Genomic DNA, 23,142 nt, shown 5'->3' on the forward strand with positions numbered 1-23,142 from the left:
GAGAAGAGGTCTGGGGTGGGGTGTATTGTATCTGATTTGTCTTATTTTTGGGTGCCTTAGGCAGAATGATGTAACAAAGAGTACTTTTAGTTGAGAGGCCTGGTTCAACTCCCAGTCCTGACACTAACTGTACAACCCTGGATAAATCCCTTCACCTTATGAGCCTCAGTTTCTGAAAGCTCATTTTATCCCAAGTAATAATGCAATCCCAAGGAAATGCCTTATATAATGAATTATTTAAATTTTTAACTTCTGGGCATTTGCTTAAAAATTAAATTCAACAAACTTTTATAAAACACCTACTATGTGCAGGACTTGATACTAATAGATATTCATGAATTATCTCTTACCTTCATGTTTCTTTTTAAACTCAAGTAAATTTCATTTAAGCCCCTACTATGTGCAAAGCACTGCACTAGGGCATAAAATATAAAAATAAAAAGTCTCTATCCTCAAGAAATTTACATTATACTTGAAGGGAAAAACAGCATATGCACAGAGAAGTAAATATAATATTTATACAAAATGTTAATATTCTTCACTTTCTGTCAGTCACTGAGCATTTATTCAACATTTAGTAGGCATTGTTCTAAGTACTGGGATACAAAGAAAGTTAAAGAACAGACCCTGCCCTCAAGGAACATATATTCCAATGGAAGGAGACAACATGTAAATAATGAGGTGCCCACCTTTTCCATGGTGACCTGGCTTAGAAACCTGCCTGTTTGTTGTAATTCAGTATTTTTCAGTCATATCTGACTGTTCATGACCCCATTGGGGTTTTCTTGGCAAAGATACTGGAATGGTTTGCCATTTCCCATTCCAACTCATTTTACAGATGAGGAAACTGAGGCTAACAGGGTAAAGTGACTTGCTCAAGGTCATACAGCTAGTAAGTGTCTGAGGCCAAATTCCGGGATTCAGATCTGGTGTTCTATCCCCTGCACTACCTGCCTGCCCTTAGAAACCTACTTAGGACTAGTTACTGAGGAGAACATTGATTAAATCAAGCCCTTACTCTATGGCTTACTTCCTGTTAAACTTTGGGTGGGTCCCTTCATCTCCTGGTGTTAGGAGAGGGGATTGCTAAGGTACTTTCCAAGTCAGAGCTTTAAGTAACAATTCTGACAAGTTCCATAAAATGTGCCCAGGGGTTGGAAAATGGAAAGGCTTCCTGGAAGTCAGGAGCCCATTGCTGGGGAGCCTGCCACTGAGAGAAAAAACGTGGCTGTTGAGAAACACTCCTGAAGTGAATCTTCTGGGGAGAGAAAATGTGCCATTTGTTTACTTCCTATTTTAACTAATTATTTTTCCTAACTAGGTGATAAGCTGAGGTTCTGAAAGAATTTAAATGTTGTAAAGGTCCTCTAAATATTGGCACCCAGTTCAAAATTCCAGTTGCCCCAACCTAGGTTCTACATTCTATGATTCCATTGCAGGCTTATTTGGAAAAGAAATAGGAAAACACTGGGTACCTTGGGGTGTTCAAAGAAGAAAGAAGCAGAGATGTCAAAGATAAACCATTCCACAATTTTGTCCAGGCAAAATAATCAAATGACTTATTGTGGCTTTATTATTATTATTATTCAGTTATAATGAAAATATAAGGCAAGGTAAAGGAATAAGTATGTATATGGTCCCTATTTTATTCCAGGCAATGTGCTAAGCCCTTTACAAATATTATGGAGCACGTAAAATTCTAGGTAGGATACAAACCCAGTCTTATTTTATATTCCATATTGACTGATACAATCCTGCCATCCTACCACCTTCCCCACTATCTAAATTGAATGAATGAAATGAATGAACAAATGAAAAATGTTTATATAGTATACTATATACTGTATAATAGGCTTTTTGCTTAGCACTCAGACAACTAGGTGGTGCAGTGGATAGAGCCCTGGGCTTAGAACTAGGAAGACTCAGCTTCATGAATTCAAACACTTAAGAGTTGTGTGACTCTGGGCAAGTCACTTAACCCTGTTTGCCTCAGTTTCTCACCTGTAAAGTGAGCTGCAGAAGGAAATGGCAAATCATTCTGGTATCTTTGTCAAGGAAACCCCAAAATGGGGTCACAAAGAGATTGAAATGACTCAATAACAACAAAAATACTGAGCATATAAATTGCAAAACAGTCTCTGGCTTCAAGGAGATTATTTTCCACTAGGGGAAGACAGAACATATAGGGACTGGGGAGTAGTGCAATAGGGCAATTTAGTACCAATTTTAATTCTACCTAAACTTTAAGATTGGAGAAATGGTAACAGGAAAACATTGATTTTATAACTCTGCAACTTTTCTTTTTCACTTATACATATGAAATTATAATTATGTCATACTGTTATAAATAATAATGCCATGATTCATCCTGATCTGTATATTTGATGGTTTAAATATTATCTCCAGGTTCTACCAACTACATTTTCTTGACAAACACACAAAGGCATCTTCAAACAAGCACAAATCCTAAGTCAAAACATAGTGAATATAGAAAAGTTACCATAAAAATCCCACTTTCTGTAGGAAGCCTTTTTGGATTCCTCTTCATTCTAGTGTATCCCCCTCCCCTTCACCCCTGCCCCCCACCCCAATTATTTTGACTATATCCTTTATATAGCTTGTTTGAACATAATTTTTGTATGTTTTCTTCCCATTAGACTGTGAGATCCTGGAGAACAGGAATTATCTTTTACCTATCTTTGTATCCCTTGCCCTTACCTCAGTGCCTGGTAGGTACATCTAGTCACTTAATAAGTGTTTATTCACCAACTGACTGACAGACATTTCACTTTTGTGACTATAGGGGGCAGCAGACAGAGCACCGGACCTGGAGTTCAAATTATATATAAATATATATAATATTATTTAATATATAAATATAATATATATTATAAATATATAAATATAATATATATTATAAATATATAAATATAATATATATTATAAATAAATATATAAATGTATATAAATATAATATATATTATAAATATATATAAATCCTGAGTTCAAATTATACTTCAGATACTTGCTAGCTGTGACCCCAAGCAAGTTACTTAACCTCTGACTTCCTCAATTTCTGTCTCTTATTCTGCATTTAGCAGTTACTAGTTTGATTTAAATTATATCAGAAACACACACAGCAATTTGAAAATTCACATAAAAAGAACTGTTTTTTTTTTTCAGATCTCAGAGCTAGCATGAATCAAATAGTTATCCTTGAAAATTGAGAGGGATTAAATGATTTATTCCATGTCAGGCAGAAAGTAACAGATTATTTTATTGCTATTGTTAAATTGTTTCAATCATGTTTGATTCTTTGTGACCCCATTTGGGGTTTTCCTGGCAAATATACTGGAGCGGTTTGTCATTTCTTTCTCCAGGTCATTTTACAGATGTGGAAACTGAGGTAAACAAAATCAAGTGAATCGCCCAGGGTCACACAGCTAGCAAGAGTCTGTGGCTGGATTTGAACTCAGGAAGATAAGTCTTCCTGACTCCAGGCCTGGAACACTATCCTATCTAGAGCCTTCAGAGAGTGACGGAGCTGCTATTTTGTAACTCATAATTTAAAGCTCTATATACCACAATATACTATACTGCCTTCCTACACCAGAAAAATAATTTTTTTCGAAGTTACTATTATGTTTCCTTTCTCTTCACTCTAGCAATGCATGCATTTTGATGTGACAGAATATTCCCTTGTTACATCCTTCTGCCCAGTCCCCTCCCTGTCACCATGAAGGAGACAGCGATTAGCTTAGCTGCTGGGTAGCTGCTGCTCGTGTATGTCGTTTTCTGACACTTAACTGAACAGCTCTAACACACTCCAGACACTCAGACACAGCTATACGAGATCTAAAGCCAGCAACTGTTACTTTCATCCTGGCATGCTGAATGTGGTACACTCGTGAAGGTTGACAAGAGCTATTTTGGGCACAGTATGCAGTAAGAGGCGAGAAAGGGAAGATGGCAGACAGGTCGTTTTCAGGTACCATCTGAACAGCAGTACAGATGTGTCATGGCAAAGTAAAGAGGGAGGAAAAGCTGTAGAGGAAAAATACTTTATTGTCAACTAGATAGTAAGGCATATCTTTGCCTTAACCAACTGAATGGGTTTTTGTTTGTTTTTTTTTTCTTTGTTTTTGTAGTCAACATGCAATAAACAGAGAGATCTTGTCTTTACTGTATTGCCATTTATAGTCAGTCAATTGTAGGAAAGTTAAAGAGGCGGCCTACTGTAGAATATTGCTTGGCAAAACCCACCTGGTCCCTTTGATGACATTAATCAAGGATGCTCTCCATGTCTATGTAGATTATTTGCATAAAAACATTCTATTCATGTTGTTGTATGGTTATAAGTCATGGAACAGTGTTTTCCAAAGAAATGAAAATGAATATCATACCTGAATGCAATGGACTATTACTACACTGTAAGAAACAATGGATATGAAAAATACATTCAAGTGTAGGGAAGACATGAAAACTGATGCAAAGAGAATTAAGCAGAGCCCAGGAGACAGTAAGTCCAATGGCTACAACAATGGGAATATAATGAACAACTAGAAAACAATGAAAAATGAATGCTACAAAATGATGAACAAAATTATCTTTAAAGAAGCGACACTGCTAACTTCTTTTCAGATATCAGAGACTATTGACGTGGAATACTATGTATTGTCAGACTTTTTTGATATATTTGTTCATTTTCTTCATATTTTCATTTTTTATTCTAAACTTAACAAACACCAAATACAACGGGCATTTCCATAAACAAAGAACAGAAAAAATAGGATTGCTTGTAAAATTGAACATTTCTATTATGTACTTATGTTGATTAGTTTAGATGAACTGGCTTCTCCCCCCTCCCCCCCCCCTCCCCCCCATCTTTTTTTAAAGGAAGAACTCTCTGGGAGGAGGATCAAGGACACATTAGCTAATATAGGTGATACAAAAACAAAAGATATCAATAAAATGTGTTAAAATCAAAGATAATGAATGTTACCCAGAGGGCAAAGTAAAACAAATAAGGATTTACCAAGGAGAATCACAGGAGCATAGATCATAGGGTGATCAATTAAGAGCTGGAAGAGACCTTAAAGCCCTTCTCATTCAACCCTCTCATTTTACAGATGAGGAAATGTATTCTGACAACAGTGGTTAAGTGACTTGATCAAGGTCACACAGATAGCAAATAATAGAGGCAGGATTCCAAACCATGGTTCTTTCTACTTCAACAGAAATATTTTGGGGACAAAAAAGAAAATGAGATGGTTAAGTGGGGAGAACATGGACTAATATATATGGACAATCCATATGTCTCATCAATCTGGAGGAAAGCTCCCAACTCATTGAACAAACTCTTGTGCTAAACTTGACAATAATTTAAGCAGGTATTAAGTACCTATTATGTGTCATGGACCACTAGGTGGCTCAGTAGATAGAGCATTGGGCTTAGAATCAGGAAGACCTGACCTCAGATACTTACTAACTCTGTGACCCTGGGCAAGTCACTTTACCCAGTTTGTGTCAGTTTCCTCAAATGTAAAATGAGCAGGAGAAAGAAATGGCAAACCACTCCAGTATTTTTGCCAAGGAAATCACACAGACAGTATTGGCACGCTGTGGTCCATGTGGTCATGAAGAGTTGAACACAATTGAACAACAACAACAACATGCCTTCCATTGAACAAGGCCCCGGGGACAAAACAGACAAAATCCCTACTTTCAAAGAGTTTATAATTCTACTGAGAGGGAAATGATGTATGCACAGTAGAGAGTATATTCAAAGTAACTACAAAGTAGTTTTTTGTTTCCTTTTTTGGAATAGAAGGGAAGCACTATAATAACCACTGTGTGGGATATGAAGAAAGTCCTCTTGAAACTCAACTAGAATGGACCAGAATAAGTGGATGTGGATGAGCTGTGACCTGTAAGAATGAAGGGAAAGCCACACTGATGATAAGCTCAGGGACCCATTGAGGCAGTGTGGCACAATGAAAAGAGGGATGGATTAGTAAGGTTTTTTTTTTTCCTAACTAGGTTCTTTCCTGGAAGATTGCAATAAGAGGAAGTCTCAGACTAAGAGTGTGCTCAAGTCTATCAAATGGATTAGAGCCTATTGTTAAATTTTCACCGTAGTCATTTATACTTTGGAAATCAGCAAATGCTACTAATTAGCGCTCGATTTTTTAAGTTTTGTTGGTTGTCTAGATTAGAGGTGTCAAATGAGCCAGCCCAAATCAGATTAAAATGTAATTGGGAAATATTTAATAAAATAAACACAAATATAACAAAACATAGATTATACTACATTTTAAAGTGAAGTCAATATGCAACCAGCATAGATCCTTATATGTGGATTAGCAGTCCTTGTTTTCATTTGAGTTTGACACCACTGGTCTAGACTTCAGAAAATGATGGAGAAAATGTATATTAACAATGTATATTAAATATATTTATTATATATTCAACTTGAAAGTGTCATTATACATATTTTTTTCCCTCCAGGGAGTCAGTTGTTAAACATTTCTGAATATACCGCTGCCTCGGACCCTCCCCTTCCAAGGGCAGCCAGCCTCTGTGCTTATTTTTGCCTCTTTTAGGTGAAGGACTCTGGCACTGGTTATGACCTTGTGGATTCCATGCCGGGATTTGCTGGAAGCCAGATGGTGAGTATCAAAGTCCTCAGTGACTTCCCAGGCCCCAGTCCAGCAATAGCAGAGATGCAGACTGATCCAGCCCTCCACCATGGAGCTTTGGGATGTGAATTAGTGAATTATTTGGAAGTGAATGGTACATTGAAACTGCAGGGTCTGAACCCACTCTCCCCAGGGCCAGAGGTGATATAGGGAGAGCATACTATGTAGTTGTTGGGGGAGAAATGTTTGTAATTTTGTTCTTGTTGCATCTTGAAATTCAGATATCCTTTGATTTCATTTGTTTATTTTAAAAGCACAGAGTGAATAGATGAGCTAGTGCAGTCTGTGAGGGACAGAGTGAAGAACAGTTTGGTTAGATTACTGGGTGCAGGAGTACAATGAGCCTGGAAAGAGAGCTTGGGACAAGGCTGTATGGAGCTTTAAAATGTAAACAGAAGACTTTATATTTTGTGTTAGAGGCAATGGGGAGTTACTGGTTCTCACTGAGTAAGAGAGACTTGATTCATCTATGCTTAAGAAAAATAATTTTGGGAATGATGTGGAGGATTTACCAAAAAGTCAAGTCATTTGAGGCAAGGAGGCCAATTAGGATGCTGTTGAAATAATCTAGGTGAGAGGTGATAGGGGCCTGTAATAGGAATGTAAATTTTTAAGATCTTCCCTGCCCCTAGGCTTAAGTGCACCTGGAGCTTGTGGTGGGAGGCTTGTTTTTCAGGAGATACTTTGTGATTGGCCAGTGGGTCAAGAAGGTTGTTACATTCTCTGAGCCAGGAGAAGGCTATATAAGCCCTGATGTGAGGCTTTGTTTTGGGGCTCACTTTGAGAAGTGTTGTGTGATTTGATTAGATGAGGCTCTGGGAAGCCATTGTTGAGAGGCCCCCCGGCTTTGAAAAACTGAGATGTTGATGGTAACTGTGATTTTGTATGGATGTAATGGTTGGACAATTTCTTGATCCGTTTCTGTCTTGATCTGTTTCTCTGTCTTGATAATTCTGTCTGTATACTCTGAAGTTCAGGGTGCTGACCTTTTTCCCCTGAACTAGGTATACGATACATGTTTGACTGATTAAAGTAAGCTTGTTAACCCATTTTGAGTTGCTTTCCTTTAGCAAAGCAGATGTAAGAACCTGTGTTGGCAGCCACCCTGGGGATGCTGGGGTGCTTGCTGCTGCAGGGCCTGAATTAAGGTCATACCAATTATGTAAAGGGAGGGGATATGAGATGTTGTGGAGGTAGAAACCAGAGTCACAAACTTAGGAAACTTGAAGAATGGTGATATCTTTGGCAGAAATAGGGAACTTTAAAAGAGCAGTGCTTCTAGGGGAGGGGTTGGGATAATGAGCTTTGTTTTGGACATGATGTCCCTGGGGACACTCTGAAATGTCCAATAGGCAATTGTTCATATGGGATTGAAGTTGAAGGGAGAAATGTTGGCTGAATATGTGTATCTGGGAACAGCTAGGTGACACCTACAGCACCAACCCTGGAGTCAGGAGGACCCGAGTTCAGATGCAGCCTCAGACACTTAACATGCTTACTAGCCGTGTGACCTTGGGCAAGTCACTTAACCCCAATTTCCCTGCCTTCCCCCCCCTCCAAAAAATAAAATAAAAAAGAAAGAATATGTATATCTGAGAATCCTTGGCTTAGAGGTGATAAGCCCATGGGAGCTATAAGGTTACCAAGAGAAAGAATATATATAGAGTAGGGATCTTAGTACATTCACCGTTAAGGCAGTGTGATCAGGATGATGACTCTGCAAAGGAGACTGAGAGGAAGATAGACAAGTAAGAGAATCAGGAGAAGATATAGAGTAAGCAAGGATAGACTATACAAGATGTGAAAGTGATCATCATTGCCAAATATAGTGTATAAAGTTGAGATGGATTAGGACTGAGAAAATGCCATCACATACGGTCATTTAAAGACCAGCACCAATTTTGGAGATAGCAATTACAATTGAGTGATGAAGTCAAAAGATAGACTACAAGGGAACGAGAGGAGAGGAAATCCAATGAAGCAAGTTCAGGTAGCTTCTAGGAACTTGAATTAAAAAGGGAGAAGGGATATAGTATGACAACTTGAGGGGATTGTAGGTTTACTGAAAAGGTGGGGAAACACATGGTCGCAGGTCGCAGGTTCCCCGCCCTTAGTTAGTATTTTGAGGTGCATTTTTGAGGATGTGGTATACTTGGGCATCTTTGAAGGCAGTAGGGAAGGAGCCAGTAGGATAGAGGCTGAAGATTAGTGAGGAGTAGGGGAAGACAGTGGGGACAAGCAGTTCAAGAAGATGAGAAGTTATAGAATTATAGAGGAGTTAGTTTTGGCCATCTCATTGCCAATGATTGTGAAAAAGAAAGAAAGTAGGGGTTATGTCAAGGTGTTTTAAGATGAAGAGAAGGGGGAAAGAGGGAAAGAGGGAATTTACTTTGAATGACCTCAATTTTCTCAGTGAAGTAGTAGGTAAAGTCCTTAAGTTGAGACAGGGCTATGGGAGGCAGATTTTATTCCAGTCTTGAGGATAGAAGAAGAGGTTTGTGAAAGCTTTTGGTTTGCGGGGGAGGGGGAGATGGGATAGGGAACCAATTAAAGAAGAATAAAAGAATTTAAAAGAATACAATATGGCCCCTGAGGTCCCTCTTTGCTCTAAATCTTTGATTCTAAGAGTATTTGAGCCACTATAAATTTGAGAAATAGGGCTGTGTGGGTATATTGAAAATACATCTGATTGACCAACAATACAGAGGATTAAACATTTTCTCTGAACTCCATGACCTCTCAAATCTCTACAAAATAAGAATCTTGTGCAAGAGGTAAAGCAATATCAGCTGTTTCCACATTCTGAGACATATCTCCAATGAAATAAAAACTTCCTAATTCCTAGCACACTCACTCAGTAACCTCCTCTAAAAACCAGTCACCACCAAACATTGCACGGTCTGTACCAGCTGGCCTATGATAGGCTTGCAATACAACTCAGTGCTTAGCACAATGCCTGGAACATAGTAGACACTTAAAAACATTTGCTGATTGATTGAACATGATTCTTCCTCCCCACATCTTCCCTTGCCCTCAGGAAAATAAAAGGCAAAGAAGTTTTGTCTGGCTGGCACTACCTCATGCAAGGATTTGCACTACACTGGTACTCAAGAAACCAAGGGATTTAGGGAAGTAGAGACAGGGCACCAGAATGAGTACATCTACCAGGCCTGATGCAAAAAGGACTAGCATCTAGCTAGAGTCAGTTCTATCCCATCAAAAGTCATTTGGGGTGGAAATCCAAGTGAATTGCTCAATGTGAGAGGAGGTTGTAGTAACTTTGAGGACTAACCCCCAAGGAAAATTCCATCAAAGGAGGAAGAATATGAAAGTGAGCTATCTATCAGGTAATATAAGGGGAGAAAAGTCTGAAATTACAAAAGATCAAAGATGAAGAAAACTCTTGAGCACAAGCAAATAAACCAAGAGAGGAGATATTATTAACAGAAGAGAATATGGCTTCTAGATCAGGTAAAAGAGTCCAGACATCTATAAATTAATATTGGAAGACAAGAGAAAATGAACCAAAGGGTTTAAGAAATAATTGTGAAATCAGAATTTATGACCAGAACAACAGAAATAATTAAAAGAACAGAAAAACCAGAATCCACTGTGGTAAATCTCACCAAAGAAACAGAAGAGAAAACAATGGATTGTGAATGCAAATACATAGAAAGGAAGAATAATCTAGGAAAAGAGAAGCAAAATGCAATAACATTAAAAGAAAGCATGATCTCTAAATAAACAAAACCTATCAATCTTGGAAACAGCAGGACAGAAACAAGATGGTGGAGTAGAAATGAACATTTTTGCTTAACTCTCCCTCTACGCCCCCTCTACAACAACCTAGAAAGTGGGGCAAATTCAGTCCTCATAGGGAAAGTCAAGAAAAACAGTGAATAATTTTTCCAGCCCAGGGCACCTTAGGAAGACAGAGAGGTCTGTCGATACTGGGGTGGTGACTATCCAGGAGCACAGTGGAGCAGCAGCAGCAGCCCCACAAGAAACAAAAGTGGCAGGCAGTGTTGATGGCAGCAACAATGAGAAGTAGCCTAGTGCTCAAATGAGAATAAGGAGACTGAACACCTGGGCAGAAAGAGATGTATAGTTTAATAATTTGTTACATATACAAAGAAGGTGTCCCAAAGTCTTAGTGCAGTTTTAAGCTATTAAAGCTTAACTCAGTGTGGGAGGAGTACAAGTGAGGCATATGGTGTGACTGTGTGCTCTTGAGAATCCACAGGGTCTTCAGCATCATCAAGATGACACTCATGTGGTGAGCCAGGGTAACTGGAATGGTGGTGTCACCCTTAGCGGTAAAACATAGGTTTTCAAGAGGATAAGATTTAAGGGAAATGATAATGAGTTCTATATTGAACATAGTTAGTTTGAGATATGTATGGGACATCCAGCTTGAGATGTCCAATAGGCAGATAGCAAGATATGAAAGTAGATTTTAAGACTAAATAAATAGATCTGAGAATCATCTCTATAAAGATGATAATTGAATCCATGAGAGTTAATGAAATCACCTTGTGAAATAGCAGAGAGGCACAGGAGAAGAAGGTCCAGGACAGAGCCTTGAAGAACAACTACAGAATTGAGTGCCACCTGGGTGAACGTGACAGGGAGCAGTCAAATCAACAAACAATTCAAAAGAGTACCAAGAGAAACATACATTGTCAGGAAAATCTAGAGAAAATCATTTCCAGGAGGAGGGTGATCTACAATGCCCAAGGTTAGAGACCTCAAGAAGAATGAGTATTGAGAGAAGGCTGCAGATTTGGCAACTGAGAAATCACTGTTAATTTAGTAGAGAGCAATCGCCACTGAATGATGAAATAAAAAGCCATGCTGCAGAGAAATCTGAAGGGAGTGAGAGAAAAAGAAGTGGAGACACCCATCATATATTACCTTCTCAAAGGGTTTAGCCATGAAAAGAAGGAGATGGAATATCCTTGTTTAACAGCAAGTCTCAAGGGTAATAGGCTACCGGAGAAACTTCTGCCTACAATCAATCACTTCCCCTGCTCTGCATCCCAGGAAAAAAATGAAAACGCAAATTGAATCTAAAATTTTCCAAGATTCATTTTTCTCTTCCATTCAAGCTCTTACTCAGCTTACCATGATTTAAAATGAAATATCATATAGCAAAATACATTTTACTCATAGAAGGAGCCACTTTATGGATAGTGATCAGTCTGTTTCAGCCTCTTTTCTCCTCATCCAGTTCATTCATTAATGGATATATGACATTGATTTCTAACCTAAGAAATATGCATTTTCACACATGAATTCATAACTAATTCAAATCTTTAGGGATTGTTCTGAAATTTGAGATGTATTGAAATGTACTGTTTACTAAAATAAATACAATCTCTTCCTCCTCTGAAACCCAATAACATGTTTGCCTTTTTTAGAGCACATATTCTGATTTGTCCTATATTTAATGGTATTCTTGCCTTATTTCTTGCACTAGATTATAAGAAGCCTGAGAGCAGACAGTGTATTCTTGCATTCCCTGTAGTGCTTAGCACAGTTCTTTGTACACAATAGGTACTATATAAATATCTATTGAATAAATTATAGAAATATTTTATGAATTACTTCAAGATATTGCATTTGATTGTCCCATTAGTCAAATGTCAATATTTAAATGTTATTATCATGAGACAAGGCAGTAAAAAAGTGAAAAGAAGAGAAAAGAAAGGGCCTTTCAAACCCTCAGAAAGCCTGAGTTCCTCACAAATTAATTCATCAATAATCATTTATCAAATGCCAACTCTATGCATTGTGTTCTCTACTAGATTTGGAGTCTGAATATCTAGATCTGAATCCTATCTTTTGCTGTGTGACATTGAATGAATACTTTAACCTCTTTTGTTGCTCAGTCCTTTGTGTGTCTTTCTCTTCACGCCCCTATTTGGGAATTTTGTGGCAAAGATACTGGAGTGGTTTGCCATTTCCTTCTCCAGATCATTTTACAGATGAGTACACTGAGGCAAACAGGGTGAAGTGACTTGCCCAGGGTCACACAGCTAGTAAGTGTCTTAGGCCAGATTTGAACTCAGGAAGATGAGTCTTCCTGACTCCAGGTCTGGTTCTCCGATGTGCCACCTAGCCGACCCAGGCTATCTTGTTGTCATTCAGCTTTCATTCTCAAAGAGGACCAATGACATCATGAGGGTGATGTCTTGACTTGCTTGTGAATTGGATTTAAGTGAGGCAGAGCCGTGCAAAGTAATTGGCCTCATTCTCTCCTCCACCTCATCATAGTCCTGTCCTGTGGCAGGACAGATTTCAAGAGGACTGACTCTGGCACAGGATACAGTCATCAACCTTGGCCTTTCTCAATGAAAGTCTTTTCCGGGTCTCAGTTTGTCTGAAGCAATGCCCACTCAATACTAAGGGATAGGTAAGAATTGAGACAAAAGATGACCTGGTTTACCATCACAAAAATATCAATCTCTGAGGGGGAGACCCTCAGAGTTTCTGGTCAGAACACAAAACAGTTGCTATTTAATCTTAATCTTTAAGACTTAATCTGAGCCATTAAAACCCAAACTATGAGCAACAGAGGCTTAGGCTGAAGCCTGTTACTGGGTATTTAATGAACATCAGAGTATTTTGGGCTTAAAGGCATAGTCAAGTATTTGAATTAAAATGAAATGCAGTAGAAAAAGTCTGGGGACTTGGGTTCTAATCCTGATTCTGGTACGAAGTAGTTATATGACAGGTCTCTGTTTGTTCAGCTGTGGAGTTAAGGGACTAGACTACTTTATTTTTCTAAAGTTTCTTCCAGCTCTAAAAATTCAATAGTTCTATTACTATATAGGAAAACAGGAATAACATTGAGGTCTTTTTTTGTCATAGAATCATAGAAATTAATAGCTGGAAGGGCCCTTGGAGATCATCTAATCCAGCCCCCTCGTTTTTTTTTTTGTTAACAGTGAGGAATACATTATGGAAATATGTTCTATGAATTGCTTCAAGGCATTGAATTTGTTTTATTGTGCCATTAGCCAAATGCCAATATATAAACTTTATTATCATGAGACAATGCAGTAAGAATGTGAAAAAGAGACAAAAGGGGGCCTTTTAAGCCCTCAGAAAGATGAGACCATTCGTTTAAAAAAATTAATCTGCTAATACTGTTGGTTATACTAGGCCTGTATTCTTGTCCTAAAATACAGCCTTCACTTTTAGTGTTTACAGCATTCTCCTAAATCAGAGTCAATGATATCCTCTTCTTTTATGCATAGCCTGTCTTTGTCAATGTCATCCTAAGGCAGTTTTTTTCTGTGTCTTCAGTAACTTTTCTTCCAACACAGAAAAACTTAGAGGCATCATAAAGGGGTGGGAGCCCTGGGAGGGCCAGGGATATAAGTCTGTTTCTGTCACTTATTCCTTTTGTCAACTTGCGCACGCTACTTAATATTTCTTGGCCTGTTTCCTCATAGATAAAATTAATTCCATTGGTTAGGAGCAAGTCTCTTCTCTTGCAGTAGACATTTCTTGATATCTTCCCCATTATTGTGATTGCTACTACCCTAAAAATTACTATTTGCTTAAAAAAAATTTTTTCTGAAACTTTTTCGAAAAAGGATTTTTACCTTATTCTTTTCATTTAATTCTCTTCTCTTCCCATCTATTCTAGACTTTTATTATTATTTGATTCATGATCCTTCTACTTATTTATTCTTTTTTTAGTCTGTATATTCCTCATGGAATTAAAGCTTCTGAGAAGCCTATTTTTGGCTTCCCTCTTTTAAAGTTTCTATGTTATTGTTGATGAGTCAGCCAGGTGACTCAGTGCACAGGACCAGGAGTCTGGAAGACTTGAGTTCAAATCAGGCCTTAAACACTTACTAGCTGTGTGATTCTGGGCAAGTCACTTCTCCCTCTCCCCTTTTTTGCCTCAGTTTTTTGAACTGTAACATGTGATTATAACACCTTCTCATGGTTATTGTAACAATCTAATAAGATAATGTAAAACAAACAAGGAGCATAGTTTCTAGTACAAAGTAGGAACTATATAAATCTTTACTGTTTATCTTACTGTCGTGTAGATATTGCCCTTCCCCTCTTTTTTTGTGCCTCACTTTTAGAAGTATCAATACCTGGCGGAGACAGAGCAGAGAGTATAGAAGACAACTAATGAAGAGAGTGGAGCCAGGGCAGCTACACTAGGCCTAAAGAAAAGGGGACTGGCATTCAGCTGGGGACAGTTTTGTCCCATTTCCATTACCCTAGAAGTTACTTGGGACAGTGACTGAGGTCAGTGAAAAGTGAATTCCTCAGATTAGGAAGAGGTTGAAACAGCTTTGAGGTTTAGCCCTTGGTTGGAACCTGCCATCAAAGGTAAAGGAAAGTGAGTGAAAGTAGAATATAAGGAAAAAAAGATAGAAATTACTAAAGATTCAAGAGTAAGAAAACTCAAAGCAAATGCAGCCCCATGTTAGAGATTTTCTTGCGTCCCTGATTGTACCATTCTTTACTACCTCCTATTTTCCTCATGATAAATTTTCCCTCCATTTGCCATGGAATCTCATGCTCTCCCACCCTTCTGAATGATTGTTGCCCCCAGTAGCACTGATTCCCCTCTCAGGAAGGCTGCTTTCCATAGGGGCATAATATTCTCCCAGAGGTAGTGATCTCTCTAAATAACAAATTCCTGCAGATTTCACTCATTATCTCCACATCCCATTATAGAATCTTTTGCCTCCCATGGGAGTGTTCTTCAGTGTGATTGCTTCCCACTACTGAATCAGAATTTCCTCTTTTCTTTCCACCTATTTCAATTTCTCCCTTTGCCACTTCATCCATTCTCCAGTAGGGACTATAGAAATTATTTTCCAATCATTTTCCCCATTGACTTGATTAGTATACACTCCACATTGCATTCTTCTTTTTCTCCTTTCTCCTTTTATATTCCCTCCCATTCTTCAGTTTTATATTTCCCTGGTGCCACAGAATCCAAACCATTGATTCATTGATTATGAGATTTAATCCATGGTGTTTCAAGCCTGAAACCTTCACCATTATTTCTTCAGCCTTGTTTCCTCGTGCGCTTTTAGAAAGAAATGGTTTAATAATCCCTCTGGTTTTGCTTTTGATTTTCACTCCATGGATATCTTTCTTTTTCTTGTTCTCCCCTTTTTCCTTTTTTCTGAGTTAATTTATTTCATCATTTGTGCCTTAATTGCTGTATTTGTTTACCTTTCTTGTGTTTCTGTTGTCTGGGGATTTGCAAAGTGAAAAGTCTGCTCACATCTGGTTTTCTCTGTAGGAATGTTTCAAATAATTCTCTTATTGAATGCCTATTGTTTATCATTGATGCTTAGGCTCTGGTTTGCAGAGCATTGTAACCATAAGTTACATCTTAAACTGTTTTGTTCTTTGGAAGATTTTATTCTGTTTCCTTCAGCAGTTTCTTGTGGGTGTAGACTAGTCTTCTGTTATCATTATTTCAATTTCCTTTCCTTTATATCTGTACTTCTTTCTCTTGTTCACTTGCAGGATGTGTTGTTTTTTTGTCATTGTAGTTGTTAGCTTTAACCACCATGTGTCTAAGTTTGATGCATAGAGGGGGTTTTTTTGTTTGTTTTGTTTTTTTTCTGAAGGCAATCTGCAGATTATTTTCTTTGACATCTTGTTTTCTGTATTCAGAAGTTCTGAGTAGTTTTCTCTTGTGCTATTTCTTACATTTTGGTATTCTGGTTTTTTGACTTGTCATGTTCTTCTGGAAGACCTATAACATGTGGTTTGTTCTTATGTATGATGTCCTCAAGGTCAATATATTTTGCTTGTATAGCATTCATATTTTCTTTTAACATTATTGCCTTTTGCTTCTCTTCTTCTGGATTGATCTCCTAGAAAAACTTCTGTATATTTGTATTCATAATCCCTTGTTTATTCTCTGGTTTCTTTGATGAGGTTTGCCCCTGTAGATTCAAGTGTTTCTATTCTGTTGATTATATTTGCTATGGTCATAAATTCTGATTTCACAATTCTTACTTCTTTCTTAAACCAGTCAAAACTATCTTGTTGTGGTTCTATGACCTCTTGAGAATCCACAGGGTCCTTTATCTCATCAAGTATTGATTCATTTTCCTTTCTTTTGCAATATAGATTTAGAGATATTTGGAGTTATTTAGATGTCCTGGAGGGTATCTTCTCTTCTTATAAATATATTTCATGCTTCTTTATCTGCTTATGCTTTGAGTTTTCTTTCTCCTGAATCTTTAGCAATATATTTTTTCTTTTTCTCAATCTCTTTTCCTTATACTTTCACTCACTTTTCCCCTAAGGGCTAGACCTCAAAGCTGTTTCAGCCTCCTCCTAATCTGGGGAATTCACTTTTCACTGACCTCAGTCTCTGCCCCAAGTGACTTCTAGGGGGAAGCAGAGATGAACAAAACTGACCTCAGGAGAATGCCAGTCTACTTTCCTTCAGACCTGCTGGAGTACCCCTTACCCCAATCCCAGCACTGGTACTATCCTCCAGTTTCCTATCCTCATTAATTCTCTGGTTCATCATTGCTTTAGAACAGCATGCTGTCTGGCTGCCACCCTGAGCTGAGTGTACTATCTGTCTTCCTTTACCTCTACTTCTTCCATACAAGATGTGGCAGGGAGCAGAGTTAATTTTTGTTGCTTATTGCCTCAGAATGGTGAAGTGAGGGCAAGGTTAAAAGTGTACTGGTAAAGACTACAGCAGCAGCAAAGGGATTGCTGAGTGGCTCCCAGAGCACAGCTGTTTGGATCTTGTTATGCAGTCCTGCTAATGTATAAGGGGTGGTGTTGAAAGTATTGTTGAGTTAGTTTGTTCAGGATTTGGGATTAGCCTTTTCTGTAGTTAGTAGAACAGGTTGTTACTTCATTAGAAATCTTGGTGTTTTAGACTTAGGAGAGAACTGTAATTGCTTTACCAGTTGTGAATAATTCATATTTTGGAGAAGTTTGGGAGATCATGAGGACTGGAGAAAGTTGTGTTGGTCACATGTCCCAGAAATCTCTATCTACTCTTTATATATTATGTATAAACTTATCTAGGTACATTTTCTTTTTCTCCAGCAGAGTGCAAACTACTTGAAGTCAGGGAATCTTTTGTTTTTTGTCCCAGTTTTCCTCTACTTCTTTGCCCTGCTCCCAGCAAAGTGCCAGTATACATCAGGTGCTTAATAATGCTTATTAAATGAATGAAGGTTATTGAATTAGATGATCTAAAGCAGAGGTCCTTAACCCTATTTCCACAGACCCCTAAGGGATTCATGAGTAGATTTCAGGGGGTTCTGTGAACTTGGGTTGGGAAAAAAAAGTTACATCTTTATTTTCACTAACCTCTAACAGAAATTTAGCAGTTCCTTAAATTATAAATACAGGAAACAAATTATTATTCTGAGAAGTTTGTAGATTTTACCTAATTGCCAAAAGGGTCCAAGATACAAGAAAGGTTAAGAACCCCATAGAGAAGATGCCTTTCAGTTCTAAATCCTATGAATCTCCTTCAAGGTGGATTAAAACTCTAACAATCTCTGTCTGTCTGTCTGTCTGTCTGTCTGTCTCTCTCTGTCTGTCTCTCTCTGTCTCCTTTATTTTATACCTTGAAACCCATCCCCAGCCAATTTCGCCTTTTTCTGTAACACACAATTCTTCAGAGTTCGTCATTGCCTCTCAGTCATAACTGTCTCAATCATCTTATCTGTCTGTCAAAAACAGTCACAGGCTCTGTATGCCTTTTTATCACTTCCCTTCTCAAGCCTTCTTTTTCAACTAATACCCAACTACTTCTCTTCACCCCTACCTGTCCTCCATCCAGACCTTTGTTACCAATCAAAAGCATTAGTCTCCCCTCTCCACTCTCATTTGCTATCATTCAAGCCATAGTCCTATCCTCTCTGTGACAGTGAGACCCAGGCGAAAGTCAGTCAATCTTTTCTTCATCTTTTGCAGGGGCAAACCAGGGCGACAGAAAGATTGAGGGTCTCTGAGAGGGGAAAGAAGTATGGGGAGGGGTATTTGGGTCGGGGTGCTGAATGCACCAGCATGTTGGGGCTGTAGTACTGGGGTTGATTGGAAGTTGTAGGCTGTGTATGTGGGGGGAATACAAGTAAAGGTGGTAGAGGTGGGGAGACCGAAAGGAGAGCCGAGCCCTGAAGCTTTGGATTTCCTCCGGTATGATTGGAGGCTGGCTTGATGAGTTGGAGCCCATCGCGGCTCCTCTGTGTCCTGCTGTGCCCCTCCCTGGAACAGCTTTGTCCCGGGTGACAGCAGTGGAGGTTGGGGCGGGGGGGTGGGGGAGACAAGGGAGGGAGAAAGAAGAAGAGAGAGGGAGGGAGGGAGGAGGGAGAGCGAGGAAGAGAGCTAGGCAGCCTTTCAGTTGCTGCGGGCCAAGAAGGCAGGTTGGGCGCTGTGGACACTCTTGAAACACACCTCCGCACCACCGGCACTCACACCCGTTTGCACACTTCCACACACGCGGACACACATCAGCAGGGGCAGGTGAGGAAGACCCTGCACCGTCCTGAGGAGTCCGACTCCCACTATCCATTTCGCTGCGTTCGGGGCAACTGCATATTGCCCTGCCCAGCTCAGTCCAACTAAGCGGAGCCACCCTCCGGACCCCGACCCGCTGCCCTCCTCGGAGGCATTTCGGACATTCGGCAGGTCAGTTACGTAACAGAGCCAGTCCCTGAATCACCCCACCTAACACATGCGCCTGACCGGCGGTGGGGAAGGTGGGGGAGAGCGCTCTGTCCGCCCTGGTCCCGTAAGGTTGGGGGGTGGTTAGGTCTGGGAGTGAGCGCCTTCCCAGTTTTTTGAGGCGAGAGGGGGGAGTAAATGGGGGAAGGGTTCATTGTGTAGGTTGGGGCTAGAAGGAAATGAATTGGGGGGGGGGGCTTTATGTTTAGTCGGGCAGTGGGCAGTAGTTGTATTGAGGGTTGTTCCCCCTCCTTTCCCCCCTCCTCCTTCACTCTAACTGAGGCGTTTCCGCAGGGATCTGGTGGGTTGCATCTCCGTGGCGTTGAGAGTTCGAATGAACCCATTCCCAAGAATTCCGTGGGTTTCGCGTTAAGTAGCTGAGGTCAAGCAGTAGCAGCAGGTGGATAAGTGGAATAGAGGAAGGAAAACCATGCACCCGAAAGTGGGGACCCGCAAATGGGGCTTAGGGCTGGGGCACCTAGAAGAAAGAAATTTGGAGAACCCCTCTCCAGGCCCAGGGGTAGGAGGATATGAGTGTTGGGGAAGGGGGCGACTTGTTGCCTGGTGGCTGAGCTAGCTGGGAAATTGCCTTGAGGGGAATTAGCTAGCTTGGGTCATCTAAAAATAACTTCACGTTTGTAAAGTGAAAGAACTAGACTGTTCTGTGTCTGCTTGGCCCAGGATTGTGGGATGCTTCGCTTTAGAAGTCACAGGAGGGAACAGGAAAATCTCAACTTGCCCGAGAGATACCATCACTTTCTTACATCGCTTTGGTTTCCAGGGCAGCTCTGTTGGACTTTCGAGTTAATGATTCATTTTCCAAGGCATGCAGTTTCTTTTCTTCATCGCAAAAGAATAAAGCCAGAGTTCATGGAGCCTGCTGGTTTGGACCTTTTCTGATATGGTGCATTGGGCAGTTTAAGCATCAGTTGCAGTGCCAATGGGGGGGTGGTGGTGGTAAAGAAGGGGTTAAACATGCATTTTATGATTTTTCTAGCAAGGATTTGTTTTAAAGCTTTCCTGTTATTTTAGTTTACTGAAGGAAAAAAAAGTCTCCTGATATCTACTCAAAAAATAAAGCATAAAAACGGTATCTCATTCCTGTGGTACTGGAAGACTCATAGAGATCATAGGATTTAGACCTGGAAAGGACTTTAAAGATCATCCAGCCCAAATAATTCTTTTTACAGAAGAAACATGCTCAGAGAGGTTTAGTCACTTGCCTAAGGACCCACAGCTAATAGATAGCAGAGGTTTTGAAAGACACCTGATCCAAACCTCTATATCTGCAGGCAGGACTTGACTTAAATGAACATATCAGAGGGTTAAACACCATTTAGGGAAAGTAGGATAGTTAGCAGCATCATAATCCAGCAACTTCATCCTCTTCCTTTATATCTGATCTAAAATTATGCAACAAAAAAAGGCAAAAGATACTTCGTGCTGACTTGCTAAACAGCCCCAGCTTGAGGGCATTATGAAGTTAGAAATGCACAGGGCTTGGAAATATGCTTGAGGGAGAAGCACATGGAGGATGGCTCTCCAGTGGTGGTGGATACTTGGCAGGATTTCAGACCCTATTTATTGACCGTCTTTATCTTAAAGCCATTGTATCAAGCATTGCCAATCACTGGGCCCTGTTAGCTTATGTTTTACACAGTATATGAGTTTCATATTGAAAGCAGATCAAGTCAAGGTTTATTTACCAGGAGCCCACTGTGTGCAAAGCACTATTTGGGTCTACGGGGGCTATTTGAGACAAACATTTCCAGAATCAGATAGGGTTGTTGTAGGTGGACTTTCTGAGCCTTTGCTCCATTGGTTCTTTCAGAGCTTAATTCCCTGCCTTAGATTATGGGAGAATTTACTGATTTATCTTTGAGTGAAAATTGACGAACATAAATGATGCCTCGGGAGCACTGTCATTTACAAGTACTCATCCTGCTCCTTTTAAAAACACCTGCCTAATCAGGCAAAGAGATGCGCATGCATTGCAAATCTATTTGTTCTCATTATTTAGGCCAATTTTCGCTTTCCTTAAAGTTGTCATTTTTTTATTCTTCTCTTTTCTGTTTCTCTATTCTACCGCTCCAAACAAGCAAATTTCTTGGAGCTTGGCACTCCTGAGCCCAAACGCTTAAGTATTCCTGAGAAGGACACTCCTTAAATGTATATCCCACCTGGTCTCTTAAGTCAGTTTACCTTTAGAGATTCATTCCTTTGTGTTACCTTAATGTCTCCATGTTTCACTTTAAAAATACAAATTCAGGGGAATTAAAAATACAAATTCATCTATGAAGCTGTTGTCTGTCTTAAGCAACTTTGTGTGATCTAGTTTTTTACATATATTTTTCAAGGATGCTGTTGGTGGTCGTCCTTGGTTCTCAAAGATGCCTGGATAAATGAAAGAGGTTCAGACACTGACTGTGTTGAGGGAGAAGGAGAAAGGGGTGATTTTGGAGGTCTGGGTGCTGATTAGGGAAAGTGGGTCTCAGTAGTGCCCTGCAAGTAAGGAGTTTGGGGCAGTCAAATGAGCAAAAAGTATTTGACCTATGGAGAGAAAGCTATAGAAAGAGGATTTTGGAACTAATATTCCTTTAAAGTACTGCCAAGGACCATCACAGCTGTTAAAACCAAAGTTGTATTGATGTAGCAGGCAACATGGTGCTTTGGAAAGAGAGCTCTACTTGGACTTCAGTTCTGCCTCCAACCACTAACTTAACCTTGAACAAGTGACTTAAGCACTCCTATCCCAATTTCCTCATATATAAAACAAAGGGATTGGAGTAGAAGGCTCCACCAACCCTTCTAGCCCTAGATCCATTATCTCAGCATCCTAGCAAGAACACCAGAATTTGAAGTCACAAGACCTGAATTCTCCAATCCTGACTCTGCCCTTTATTAACCTTGAGCAAGTCACTTTAATCTGTTTAATCAGTTTCCCTGTCTGTTAAATGGAGAGATATTAAAACTCGCACTATATCTTTCTCAGGATTGTTTTAAGGATGCAATGAAGGAATGCAATTTGAAAGTGCTATATAAATGTGAGCTATTGTATGGACTACACGATAGTCAATTCACTCTGTGTGTGTGTGTATACGTACACACATATGCCTTGAATCCTTTTAATTTAGTTTATTAATTGGTCCAGAACACAGTAAAGCAACAATATTGTCTAAAGTTAGTGATTTTAGTTGGGTTTATCCTTGTAGCAGATGGGATAAAATGTTGGATTTTTGTTGTTTTTTTTTCTCCTTGTTCTCCCCCTTTCTGATACATTTTATGTCTTTAGGAACAGTCTTTTTTAATACTTGTCAAACTTTAACTATTTACTTACCCTATCAACTTATTTTACTGGCCATCAGGTGCCCCCTGGCATGATCTGAATGACCTAAGATGGGTCATTTTTGTTTTTACACATGGAAACTGAACAGAAGCTATTTTTCAGTGTCTTAAAAAAAATAACTAAAGTGAGTGACTGTGAAGAGCACTCTCTGGAGGTTAAAAAATTGGGGGGGAGGCATTTCCCAAAATAGCCTAAGCTCAACTTCCCAAACTTCAAAATGTTCACAAAAAATCTCTCTGCCCATCAGAAAAAGGAGTTATGCCACAAAAAAATTCATTTATCAGGTACTTCATGAGAGTAATTCCTATTTCTATAGTATCTATACATTTACAAGTTACCTTTTTCATAACAACCCTGTGAGATAGTAATAACAATATTAATAGCTAACATTAC

The 23,142-nt window shown here is 39.4% G+C and overlaps 1 protein-coding gene across 3 annotated transcripts in view; it reads left to right on the top strand.

Moving 5' to 3' along the window:
• Positions 1 to 23,142, top strand: part of RCAN2 (regulator of calcineurin 2) — a 407,956-nt gene that overhangs the window by 14,429 nt on the left and 370,385 nt on the right. The window contains exon 1 of one of the 3 annotated variants that reach the window (XM_069065827.1): positions 19,000 to 19,367. The exons of 1 other annotated variant lie outside the window; for it this stretch is intronic. The gene's annotated coding sequence lies outside the window, so the exon portion shown is untranslated. Of the gene's footprint in view, positions 1 to 18,999; positions 19,368 to 23,142 lie in introns of those variants that run through there. One more of the 3 variants, XM_069065825.1, reaches the window with a different exon arrangement.

This window comes from Petaurus breviceps, unplaced genomic scaffold (assembly GCF_028583685.1).
Source record: "Petaurus breviceps papuanus isolate PSGF00001 unplaced genomic scaffold, PetGlider_PUasm1.0 90701, whole genome shotgun sequence".
Taxonomy (NCBI): Eukaryota; Metazoa; Chordata; class Mammalia; order Diprotodontia; family Petauridae; genus Petaurus; species Petaurus breviceps.